Source organism: Molossus molossus, unplaced genomic scaffold (genome assembly GCF_014108415.1).
Source record: "Molossus molossus isolate mMolMol1 unplaced genomic scaffold, mMolMol1.p scaffold_m16_p_15, whole genome shotgun sequence".
NCBI lineage: Eukaryota > Metazoa > Chordata > Mammalia > Chiroptera > Molossidae > Molossus > Molossus molossus.
Genome location: NW_023425350.1, coordinates 5773293 through 5787160, shown reverse-complemented (window position 1 = coordinate 5787160; position 13868 = coordinate 5773293).

Below are 13868 nucleotides of genomic sequence, written 5' to 3'. Positions count from 1 at the left end.
TGTCTCAGAGCGACCCACCCCGATGACCCCAGGAGCTGAGCAAGAACGGAACGGAAAGGGAACATCCCTGAGGTTTCCCAGCTCTCGGGTCTATATATTCCCTTATGGGAAACGCTCCCCACCGTGGAAACGACGCCAAGGTCGAGGGTCTGACGTCATTTCCTGTTTTCCACCCGCGTTTGTTCTGCGTTATTTTGAATCAGTCTGGACTTTGTTTTTCAATGTGTTTCGCCTCTCTTGCCCAACCAGGCCAGCTTGGTAATTAAACAGCAGGGACAACTTGCAGATTTTAAAGCGCTTCTCCAGACAGTGCTCTGTGTGGTCCCTATAACAACCACGTGAAGTATGTGTTTTCTCCATTTTCAGACAAAGACAGAACTTCCGAAGGTTTCAGCCACTGCTTCAAGGTCACTCCCTCATTTACTTGACAACACGTTGAGCTCCAGCCAACGTGCTCGGCTGGAAACAGTGAGGCTGCTCATTAGGGGAGCTGGGCCCCCACCCCGCCTGCTGACCCACAGCTTCTGCACAGATGCGACTCGGCTCAGGTTCCTCCTCTGCTGCGCATGTCGGATGCTCCCATCACCTCCCAGTTCTCTCCCTTGCACGTGGGGCCATGTGTCAGACTTCACTGACCACGCTCTTTGCCGACATGCCATCCACGCAACAGTCAGTGAAGATGTGTTGGGGGTGCAGGGCGAGGAGAGGACAGAGGGTAAAGGGGGTCAAATATATATGGTGATGGAAGGAGACCAGGCTACAGGGGGTGAGAACACAACAGAGTATACTGGTGCTGTGCTACGATGTGACCCTGAAATTTATACAGTGTTATTAACCAATGTGACCCCAATAAATTTGATTTAAAAAAAAAAAGAAATCAGGAAACACTAAATCAGGTAGCTACCCCCACAGCTGCTCTCTTCAGAGCCACTCAACCCTGACCAACGTCAGAATATGGGTCATCCCATATTCCGCGGAGAACGTGCTCATCAAGTAGCTCTTCCATGCTGTTATCATCAAATGACAAAGGCTGAATTCTCCCAAAGAACCACCTGGCAAAACTCAGGAAAATAAGGTTTATACATCTGCCATGGCGCAATTCTGTCATGGGAATACATCCTGAAGAAAATTCTCTCACAGGTCCTAAGGGACTGTTCTACATGACCGAGTGTCCACCAAGGACGGCAGATAGGTCAAGTGTGGCAGACACTCATCTGTATCTAATGTGTCAGACCTGGAAATAGTAGATCAAGTTTTTATGTAAAGATCTTAGACATTTGCAAATGAGTGGAAAATACAAAAAGGTATGTAACCTGAAAACAGATCGTTTTGACCTGAGAAGCAAGGGGCACAATGAGACGTCAACACCAAGGCACGCAGCGGAAGGACCGTGGCAATATTTAGGGATTTCTATAAACACAAAGTCCACTGGCAGCACATAGTGATTACAGTGCGAGAGCTGTATCAACTTTCATCTAATGGTCAACAAAATGAACAAACCTTGCCTTTCTTGAAAGCATCTTAGAAAAACTCTCAGAGGTCTAAGTCCTATTGTTATCCTTCTGTCCTCAAAATGAAGTGTCTTCATTTTGAGCCATTGTTGTTTTGTTCTATTTGTCTCAAATCAGCGGTGGTTCTAGCCATTCTTTGAGGGTGTTATTAGTGGCTAGATAGGCGTATTTCTTGCTTTTGATGACCTTTTACAGTTAAGAATGAATAGTTCCAGTTGGACAAATCTAAATATAACATCAATAACCATATTGATTTATAAATAAATAACTGTATACATGTCTATATTAAATATTAAATGATATGTAGATATTTAATATAAAAATGAGCAAGGTTCAAAGGCTAAGTTGGCAGAAGGGTCCTTGTAAAACCCAAAAGTGATAGGGACTAGCTCTGAATAAGTCATTAAGAATGTTTCTCTTGTCTGCCTTATGCCATGCACTCCTCTATGAACCAGGGATCTCACAGCGAGCAAGACAAATAGAATCCCTGCCTCCAGGAAACAAACATTCTGGAAAAATAGGCTGTGGCAGAAAATGGTAAGAGACAGTCGATCTGACCACCACCTATAAAAGGTATTGTTTCCCGACTTTGTGAGGATAGTGGGGGGGGGGGATTTTGAGCCCCAGGTGTAGGAGAGATCCGGGCAGGCAATAGATACTGTAGAATTATGGTTCGGAATAAGGCAGGAAGTGCAAAAAGTATACCTGCCTCAATCATAAAGGATCTAGAACCTGGGAGAGCATTGCTGTTCACCTGAGCTAACAGAGGGACTCCCTGCACCCCGACAAATCTTGACCTTCACCTTGAAATCTGTACATCTGAAGGTCATCGGTTCTTAGTGACTGTATATATTCTGTCCACTTGCTTTCTTATGGTACACTTTATTCTAGTTAAAAATCTTCATATTACTCTATGATAAAAGGATTGGGTTTTATGTGTGATATTAACAGCACTAAAATTAAAGAGAATTTTACCCTAATGTAAACATACTCCCTGAAATAAACTGAGGAATTCATGAAACATCACTTGTATTGAGATGCTACCCATATGTAACATCAAAACTTTATTCCACCAGATAAAAACTTAACAATAGATCTCAGCAATTGGGTGGGAATCGGGATATAGGTTATTACCATCACTGTGATGACCGTCTGATAGCATTGATTTTAATAATCCAGAAATGTATGCTTCTTTACCCTGATTTTAACCTCTTTATCATTCATAGTCTTCATTGGTGGAGAAAAACTGCTCTTGGGAAAAATCATGAAATTATTCATACATTTTTTCCTCCCTAATTCCAGTGATGATGGAACTCTGAAGATTAAATGCAATTATGAGATAAAATGAATGTGAAAAAATAGATTCTGAGACAGACTATTTTTCATTAATATTTAATTGGTTGCAAATTTTGCTGTTTCAAAAAGTTTCTGCTCTCTGCTTCACAGAATAAGTTCTGTCATTATTCAGTGTAATTACAGCTTCAGGGGAAATTTCCCAATAAAAGCTTAGACGTGAAAAAAAGAAGCAGAGCAATTAATGATACAAGCTCAGTTAATAGTGCTCCATTCCAGACCTCCTCAGAGTTCTGATCATGTAAGTTTCTGCGGCCTGTCGGCTGGGTGAGGAGAATGTTCATAATTGATTTAGACAAGAGAGAGGATGTCAGGAAGGCAGTCTTCTCCGCTTCAGTTTCCCTAGATGTCTGAGCACTTCCTGAATTCAGGGTTCACTCGGCTGTTCAACATAGGCTGTGTGCGTGGAAAACATCTGCAGAATCTCTGCTCTTGCCAGCTCCCCAAATGTTTGCCCCACGTCCCAACATGAGGCCTTTGCGGTCCATTTGAGACACCCTCACTTCTGACCCCCTGTAGGTTCTATTTTCAGCGTTTGAATTCCTGACATCACGGCTTCCTGTCTGTATGGTTCCCAACTGTGGATCGATGATTTGAATGCCATTCTGCATAAAGCCTAATGCATTTCCAAAGGTCAGTTGGCTCTCTCCACCTTTTAGAGTGTGTCTGTCTTCTGGGTTTGCTTATATATAGACTGAGGGCAGCTGGAGATGGCATCTAGACCCACCAGCTCATGAAAACACCTTCCTGCAGCCTGTACGATCATCCCAGTGAAATGCTGTCCATCTACTTCAGAGTGGGTGGCACTGTGACCGTTTTAAAGATGAGGAAGTCAAGCCTTAGAAAGATTGGTTGGTTTTCCTGTACAATTTGCCCCAGCAGAGGAAAGACAACTACATGAGAACTTCTGCCCCTTATTTCAGAGTACTTTTGGTCATGAATACATACGCCTCAAAATGCTGTAGCATCTTCTTTCTTGCTGTGGTAACGCTCTATTACAGAAAAGAGAGATAGCTCTCAAATCAGAGTCAGATCCATTGGTAGGAAGAAACGCCGAAAGACTCCGCCACCAAATGATCACGTCTTTCCACTTTCATTGATTGCCACGCTTCTATAAATATTCCAATACTAGTCTCTTCTTCAAGTTAAGACACTGAAGGCACCGATTCGGGGTCAAAAATTGGAATCTATGGGTCGACGTAATGGTGCTCAGCACCCAGAGCAGACGTCAATGAGCACAGTAGGAGGGTTGGATCACTCACCTGATCATTGCACAGATGCCAATCAAACCTCTTCTCCATTCCCGACACTGTGTTGCCTAAATGGGTATATAGCTAAGAAAAAATACTGAGGGTTCCAAATTGAGGTAAGTAGTCCAGGTTACTCACCCTGCTGTAAAGTGTCTCTCAGGGCCTCGGACATTTTTGGACTTTCCAGTCTGTCATTTATGGATATGGTCTCCGGCCTCAGGCTCTGAGATGGTGACTCAGACTCCAGCTGTTACTGCCAACAGAGAAGAAGGAACAGATAAAGAAGAGAATGAAAAAGGAGCGTAGAGCTGATACTAAGAAGTTTCTTGAAAGTGACTACATAAAATTTACACATATATCTCATTGGCTCAAAATTAGTCTCGTAGCTCTTTGTAGACACATGAGAAGGTGGAAATTCACCCTCTACCCAACCCAAACTCAAGGACTCTAGGACGGCTGCTTGGGTATTAGCTGTCTGCCAAAGGTTCTTGCTCCCTTTCCATAATGCTGAGTTGATGCTGGGCAGAGGCTGCCCAACCAGGGACTTGAAAGTGATCACTAGACTATGAGCAGAGATGAAGTGGGTACTCCATGCCAAGGGGATTCAGAGGCAGATGTCCCCTCTCCACACTTGGAAGCCAGATGTTGAAGATGGTAGACCACAAAATGGAAAGAGCCTAGATCTCTGAATTACTGCTTAGAGAAGAGCCCCCTGCTGATCAGAAACTCACATTTTAGACTGTGTGTGTCCAAGAAACGAACTTCCATTGCGCTTAGCCGCCTAGATTTTAGGATCTTCCGTATTTCCCATAGTGCATGATAACATTATACTATTGTGGTCAACGCTAATGAGAAGACCAATTTCTCACTAAATCTCCATACACTCAGTGTCTGTTACATTCCTGTCACCATAATATGTGCTGAATGCACAGCGGGTAAATTATTACTGGGTAATAGAGCCGTGCGCACATACTAAGGGAACACAGAGGGTATAATGTTTAACTCAACCGGGGAACCTTATATTTATTTTTCAATCCAGCCCCAAATGTGTTATAATACCGTATGAAGCTTGGCCGTTCCCTCGGATCAACTTTCTAGTTCATCTCACGTGGAACTCTTTGTTCTGGGCTGTGTCGCAGCCTTGTCGATGCTGCCTTGGTAGACACCTCGTATATTTGGAAGAGGAGGCCGGGCTGCAGGAGAATTTATGAAGAGTGACTTCAAGGAGAAAGATCGGCTTACAGGCAATTTGAGGCGCTCATTCGGGCTCGCGGACGGTGACCGCCGGAGGACAGGAGGGCTTTTCTGCAAGCTGTCGTTTGCCAGTGTCCGCACCTGTTCCTGTGACAGCCGGGCCTTTCCCACCAACATGGAAACCCGGAGGGCTGATCACTCCCAACGTCAAGGTGAGTTTCCAAACGGAGCTTTGTCTTCGTCAGTAGAACCACTAGGTGAACCCTTGGCTTGGCCACCCAGCTCATTTTTCTCCATCCCTTCTCTTTGAGCAAGACTTTCCTGTCCTGGTGCGTGAACTAAATAATCCCTAGCGTTCTCCTTAGCACACTGCATTACGTGTGCGTGCGTTTCTTAATGAATGTCTCTTCTCCCGGGATAGATGTGTATTGAGGACTGAAAGGTCTTTCTTATTCGCCCTCAATGCTGCCCCGGCCCCTGCGCAGTGCGTCCCGCCTACTAGCAGAAGCGAGACTGCGTTCGGACGCAGAATGAGCCAGTTGGCCTAACGTCAGCAGGAGAGCTGAAGGAGGAACACTGCATCTGGTGATGGGCGGGAGAGAAAAACAAGCCGACAGTAAGAGTCTTGGGGGAAAATGAGTCTTGGGGTTATGATATCATGAAACAACTTCTGGGCTGAAGGCAGGAGGCTTGGATGCTGGTCCCAGCTCGCCAGCAACCGAGTGACCTCGGGCATGCCATCTGACTGCCCTGTGTCTCTAGGTCTTGATTCTTCAAATGATCGTCTTAGAGGAAATAACCTCTTCCGGCTTCTCTTGATCCACAACCCTATTCTAGAAGGAAACAGGCCATAATTTAAAATAGTACGGGGCCACCCACCCGTGTCCTGTCTGCTGCTTCATTCACTCACTACTCTGTTTTAGTAGGAGAGGGAGCCTCCGACAATGCGGTGAGCCACCAGTGAGGTGCGAAAGGCATCCGCCCTGTCCTCCTGGGCGGAGGGGGCAGCCTCTTGGAACTCCGACCGTGAACATCCCAGCGTCGTGAACATGCGTGGAGGAGGCCAGGCCTCCGCGAGAGGAAGAGCACACACCTCGCCGAGTCACCGTCGTCCTTTCTGTTGCCCTGTGATGTTCTGCTGGGCAAACACAACGCTTGGTCGACAGCACAGGCCAGAACTGTGCAATTCCTGCCCTAGGTTCGTTGAGGGGCTAGAGCGTTTCGGACAAAGGGAGGCTCAGAAATCCATCTTTCCGGGGTGGAGACAGGGAAGCTTGCCAACCCTGTGTGGTTGCCCCCAGACTGGAACAGGCAGTGCGACTGCCTGGTGCATGGTGGGCAGGGTGCCACGTTCTCTTTGGCTAGGCCTGCGAGCTACTGAAGAGCCAAGCTTGGTTCAGAGGCACAGGGATCATCTGACTTAAATAGAACGGTGGGTGAGAGAGACAGTTTTATAGCATGGACAGCACCTGCGCAGCGTGGACAGTAGCGTCATGTGGCAGAGGGCAGGAAGGCCACAGTGAGGCATCAGACACTAGGGCTCTGGCCATGCCCATTGGGGAAATCCTTCCCAGACTCCATGAGACCTAGAGTTGATGAAAAATCCAGATAAGAAAGCAGCCCAAGAGCGTGGTATTGGGATTTAGGTCACTCCCGTTGGCCACCCCACTGCTGTCCCTGTCTGCTTACTAACCCCCAACACAACGGACACGCCCCTGCCCTAAGGTCTTCGCTCTGCTCTTTCTTTGTTGGGAGTGCTTTCCCACAGATCCCCTGGGCCATCCCCTCACCAGCTCCCAGACTTGGGTTAAAGTGCAGCTTGCGTGCAGACCCACCCGAGACACTGTTAATACGGCAACCTCCCCTCCCCCCACCCCATCCTGCTCCTCCTTACCCAGGTCTGCTTCTCCTTTCTGACTTAGAACTCACTGCTTTCTAACATGCCACATGGTTTGGTTCAAACTGTCTGGTCTTGCCAATCCCCTCCCCTAAAATGCATGCTCCCTAAGGACAGGGATCTTCATTTTGTTACCATTATATCCCAAGTGCCCAGAACGGTGACTGGCGCAAAGTAGGCCCCTGGTCAGTGTCTGCTGAACTCATTCGTTCTTCATCCACTCATTCATCCATTCATTCATCCACTCATTCGTTCATTCATCCATTCATTCGTTCATTCATCCACTCATTCATTCATCCACTCATTCATGCATCCACTCATGCATCCACTCATTCATTCATTCACTCATTCATTCATTCACTCATTCATTCATCCACTCATTCATTCATTCATTCATCCACTCACTCATTGGCTTGTAAGGAATCTCCACTGGTTTTCATGTACTCTGGAAAAACCAAAGCAATTTGATGGCACCTGCTGGCCGAGCCTGAGGGGTCGGTCAGACAGCCCGGAGTTCAGGAGTATCATTCTCCCCATCCTACAGATCGGATGGTTGACGCTCCAAGGGTTTAAGCAACTGCCCACATTAAGTCTGAGGCACTGTTTTTAAACGACTTACAAATTTGTATTAATGTATTTAATCCTATGTTGACCACGAAGCAGATGACATTAGAACCTCATGTCACAGATGACAGGTAGCAGTGCAGTGACTGTCCCGGGCTCCAGGAGGGTGTCAAGCTGTCTCCTTCGACCACAGCCTCAAGCATTCTGCAAGGATCTCTCCTGGGACTGCCTTCAAGCATAGCTTCACTGAAAATTCTAGAAAAGTTTACCCACGTGTTTTATTTTTTATGTTGTCAGCTCTTCCTGTGTTAAACTTTCACCAAAGCTCTGACATTCACACAAAACCCTCTTTCCAGTGTTCATGGTTGCACGTCCACACCCTCCTCTTTGTTCTTTCTGTTCAGTGAGGCCGGCCAGTCGGTGAGGAGACACCTCCCCGCCGCTGCAGCCACCGCGCGGTGAGAAAAAAAGGCGAAAAAGTTGAGCATCTACCAAAGAAAAGCCCATCCTCACAAAGGGCAGGAGGACTGCTCTCCTGCTGGGGGTGGGCAGGAAGGCGGTGGAGAGGAGACCGGGTCATCCCACCGCCCACCACCGAGGCTTGTGAACGCCCAGCCTGGTCACAGACCCCGGGCACGGTGAACCCAGAACACACCGGGTTTGCCAAGTGTCACCAGCTGGCCCAGCCTCTTTGAAAACCGGAGTTGGGTGTTCACTGCTCAGCATCACTAGAGAGACCAATGACAGGCAAGGGAGGAGGTCATTTTGGGTCCAGCAGCCAGATGGCGGCCAGGCCAGTGCTTCTCCAAACCTCACATGTACAAAGGGCAAGTTACTGTTTCCTCGGTCCTGAGAAGACCAAAATTTATGAAACATCTTGAAACTGAATGACCCAGAAAAATAAAATAAATGGACAGAAATGCCAAGTAAAAATGTTCTCACCCTTACCCCCAGGGATATTTGGCAACATGTGAAGACGTTCTGATGTCCACCGCTGAGGGTGGGGTGATGCTATTACATCTAGAAGAAGAGACCTCAGGCAGATGCTACTAATGATCTCGCGATGCTCAGGACAGCCCTCACACCAGAGCTACCCGGTTCATAAAAAACCCTGCTCTGGGGGCCAGACCACTGGTGAGCAAGTAAATAATAGTTATGATTTAAACTGGTTTGATACTTTTGCTGGGTAGACCAGTTTCCTGAGATTTTCCCAGAGACAACGGTGCAGTTGCAGGATTTGCTTGGTAAGTAGAAAAACAAGGCTACCTTATGAAGCAACAGACGTGAACCGATGTGCGATTATTTTATCTTCGTGGGCACGAACCTCTCTTTAGCAACCATTGCTGGATGGGGAACTACTGCATTGCCCTTCTTGCTCCCCGCCTCCCAGCAGGGGCTGCACCCCGCCGTGGAATCCGGGCAGACAGTCACAACGCTGTCATTCTGTGACCGCTTCCTTCCTTGGGTCCAAGGCTCCTCAAACCTTCCCTGCCTATGCAGCCCCGGGTGGGGGTTCTTGATAAAATGCAGATTCTGCTTCTGATTCAGTAGGTCCTGGGTGCTCCCCCAGACTCAGCATCTAACAAGCCCTCGATGGTACCAGTGCCGCTGGTCCAAGGCTCCCAGTCTGAGGAGCGAGTTCCTGGAGCCTACCATGTTCCTGTGTGTGGTCCGGTCTCAACCTTGACTACATGACTTAGATGTGTGATTCATGGCCCTAAAGAGGCTGGGACGAGCCCAGAGTAATGCTGGGGAGTCTGAAAAGCATATATTTAATCCTGGAACCTCCTCACAGTGGTTTTGAGACCCTGGAGAAATTAACAAGTCTTTGTGATACCCCTTTCCTCATCTTAATATGAATATACTCATTATTGCACACGATGACTGTCAAGGATTAAATGAAATCCCAGGTTCTCAATGCCTTATTCAAAATACTTGGGACCAGATGTATTACAAAATCCATAATAGTTTTAAATTCTCTAACAAATGATGGTGTGACTGCAATATATTATGAGACAGCCCCAGGGGGGTCTGGGGCAGCACCCCCTAATCAAGTGTGTTCATGTTTATGCAGCAAACGATGTGAATACTACACCACACAGGAGGGATGAGGTCTATAAAGAGCTCCAGTTCACATCAGGTTTGCCTGCCAAGTATGTTCAGGTCAGGCATGAATTACCAAAAAAGCCTCCAGTGTTCCTAGTCTGGTGAATGTTGAAACTATGGATAAAGGGGCTGTGAACTTATGCTTGGTCTGTGAGTATATTAATCTTTCTGTTGAAAGAGCAAAAATATTCCTTTCCTCCTGTGCATTGGAGGCTAGGAAGGTAAAGCTGCTGAGCCTGGGACCCAGCACGGGGCAGCAGCAGACCCGGGGACGAGGCCACCAGAGTGAGGGAGAAGCAAGTTAAGTGGGATTTAAGGTCGAGGCCACTGCAGCTCCTACGTTATCTCCGTATTGAATCCTGTCATCATTCTTTTTTTTTTTTTTCTTTCTATAGGTCTGTTTCTGCTTTGTTTTGCTTATTTGCTTGTTCTGTTTCTTCTTTAGATTCTACTTATACATGAAATCATGCAGTATCTGTCTTTTTCGGATTTATTTCACTTAGCATAATACCCTCTGGGTCACTCATGTTGTTGCAAATGGCAAGGTTTCATTCTTTTTCAAAAAATTTATTTTCTTTATTGATTTTAGAAAGAGAGGGGGAGAGAGAGAGAAACATCGATGAGAGAGAACATCGATTGGCCGCCTCCTGCCTGCCCCCCCGTGGGGATTTGCCACACCCTCTTCGCCTATTGATGGGCACTTGGGTTGCTTCCATATCTTGGCTACTGTAAATAATGCTGCAATGAACATAGGGATGCATATATTTTTTTTGAGTTAATGTTTTTATCTTCTCCAGATAAATACCCAGAAGTGGAATTGCCGGGTCCTATGGCAGCTCTATTTTTAATTTTTTGAGGACTCTCCACGCTGGTTTTTACTGCGGCGGCACGAACCCACAACCCCAGTGCACGAGGGTCCCCTTCCTTCCACATCCTCGCCAACACTTGTTTTTTGTTGATTTATGATGATTGTCATTCTGATAGGTGTGAAGTGATATCTCACTGTGGTTTTGATTTGCATTCGCCTGATGATTAAAGATGCTGAGCGTCTTTTCAGAGAGCAGCACTCTTTAAACCACACACAGACACTCTCACACACACACACACACACACGCGCGCGCTCCCTCCCACACACCTAAAACCGTCAGGACTGGCGTGCATTAAATTTAGAAGTTGGGGTCTGGTAGAAGGTAGAGGCAGGAAGCCAGATAACTTCTGAGAAAAGCACCTCATTTTCCCCTCCAGCTCATAAAATTAGATGAGAATTTCTCCGCGGAGGGTTCTTGACTGCCTTTCTTGAAAACATGCTCAGGAAAACGGGCGCAGACAGAAGGAGAAGTCATTTCCCACCTCTCAGTTTACACGGACAGTTAGACTGGCAGGGGGAGCTCCTTCTTTTTCTTTTCTGTTCTTTCCTTTTCTTATGATCTTATAATTAGAGCTCTTTGGGCAAGATTTGGAGATGCGAACTTTGGGTTAAAGAAGGAAGCACAGCCGCTCGTCAGTCCCAGGCTCTGCCACTCTCTCCGCTGCTGGGGCACAGATTTCACAACCCACTGGAAGTGCCGTTCGTGAGTGGGTCACCTGCGTCCTGTGGCCCCACCGTGTGGCCCGCGTGCCCTGGGCACAGGCTGCAAAGAGGTGCCGGACAAGAGGGCCTTCGAAAGGTCGAACAGTGGGCCGAGGGGTCCGGGTCTGACGGGAGTAGCAGGCTTCTGCCCTGGGACGCACTGCAGTCCTCACACACACAGGGCTCGGGGCCATCTGAGAGATGCTCTTGAGATGCATCAGGAGAGGCGGTTCAGAGAGACGCTCGCCCACGCTCACCGGAGGGATGAAGACGGCGCGCGGTTTCCCCGTGTGCCACGGCCCGCCTCCCGCCTCTCCGTGAGAACAGTCCCGCCCCAGTAACCCAGCTTCGGGCTCCCGCTCAGGACCCAGCAACCAACCGCTCAGAATGGACGCGACGCTGCTCAGCAGAGTTCCGCCCTGGAAAGACGCAGCTCAAGTGTGGCCACAATGTCTCTGCAGAAGCATCCTCGGGCTCATTCTAAATAGTCTTTGAAGAGATATCTGTTCCAGGGACAGCTCCGTTTGCACCAAGTAAGAACGCCGCGTCGGGCTGGCCAAAGGGCGTTTGCAGGAGAATAAAGCGTGTTAGTAACAGGTGCGCGCCTGTCTGCAGACACTAAATGAGAAGCAGGACAGGTGGGGGTGGGTGGCAAGGAGGGCACGTGGCTGAGCTCGTGCCTTCCGATGGCTGCTGCAGGTGCCGAGGGAGCAGGGCTGAGGCCGCTGTGAGGTCCCGACGACTTCGATAGCTTCTCCGGGTCCAGCCTGGGCGGTGACTCACCCGCGAGACTCATTAGCTCGGGGCACCCAGGACCTGGGAGACTCCTTCCAGAAAAGGAAGGCGCAGTGGTCAGCACCTCCTTGCCTGGCAATAACTCTCTTCAAACGGGATCTGCAAGACCTCGAATTTACATTCTCGGAAGAAACGCTTGGTTGCAGCTCATTGGAGATGACTTTGCTGGTTTCCAACAAGATTTGGGGAATTTAAAGATTCTGGGTATTGAGGTGACGGCTGGGGTTCTTTTGTTTCATTCTCTCATTTGCTCTGACAGGCTGGTGGCCGTGCCTCACCCATTTGCACTGTCCTGTGCCCGTGTGCCCCCAGGGGACCTGCGCCTCCCGGCGAGGGGCCTGCACCCCGGCTGTGAGGCCACTGTCCACCTTGCCTTTGTAGAGAAAAGGTCATATTTGGAGGGGAAACATCAGCCAGAGAATAACACAACTGTCCCCTTGAGGATAAAGACATGTGCAGCTCATTTCTGATAGAACCGCTGAGGCTGGTCAGCCCCTGGCTGTCGGGACCCCTCTGCAGCCGTTGACTTTCGAGTCCTCCCTCCTTCTGACTCCGTCTCCCTTGGTTTTGGCGACATCGCCCATGCTTGTTTTCCTCCTGCCTCTCTGACCATTCCTTCCAGACTTTTCTTCCAGGCTCCTCCTTCTCTGCCTCCCTGCTAGGCTAGTGACCGCCTGGATTCCCGCCCCGACTCTGCATTTTGTGGGATCCCTTCACTCCCGCGACTTCCACCTCCATCCCTGAGCTGACGACCCTCATACTTCCCCGCACACCCACCTTCCCCCCCAGCTCAAGCCTCAGAGAGCCGACAGCCTGTGCCCACCGTCAGGGTCTCTCCAGTGGGTCGTCTCCCCGCCTGCAGTCCTGCTGCGCGTGGGTTCCTGTGGGCTCCAAGTCCCCAAATCCAACAGACGAGGACCGAGGCTGGGCCACGCACTCTCCCTCTGCCCAAATATTGTGACCCTGGTAAATGGTTCCCCTGCCCCTAACCTCACTCTCTCCACGCTTCCAAACCACTTTGATCAAATGAAATCTGATCACCTTAGGTCATACTTAACACTCTGGGATTTTCCAGGTCCCCGGGGAGTCGTTTCTAAAGAGCAGTCTATTGCCCAGCCAGTGTGGCTCACTGGCTGAGTGTTGACCCAGGCACTAAGAGGTCCCGGTCAGGGCACATGCCCTGGCTGTGGACCCGATCCCCAGAGGGGGGTATGCAGGAGGCGGGCAATCAATGTTCTCTCTCACCGATGTTTCTCTCTCTCCCTCTTCCTTCCTCTCTCTCTAAAATCAATCAATCAATCAATCAATCAATCAAGAGCAGTCTACTGACCAAGGCCTTAGTAGTCCAGTGCCTGCCGTATCATCAGACTCCTCGCCTTTCAAGCTATTGATCTCCACTCAAGCACAACTACTGATAAGTCTCCCAAATCGCCATGTTGCTTCACACTCTGCTTTTCTTAAGGATGGAACACCACCTGCACCTCTCACCCGTTATCATATGTGCATTTGTTGAGCCCCAAGACCTCTGCCCTACACCCCACTCCTTTCTGGAAGAATATCCTCTTTCTTGTGCTTGCTGAGTTCTGTCTCCTGCCATAGATCCTACCAAACTGGATCTGGCGGTGTGG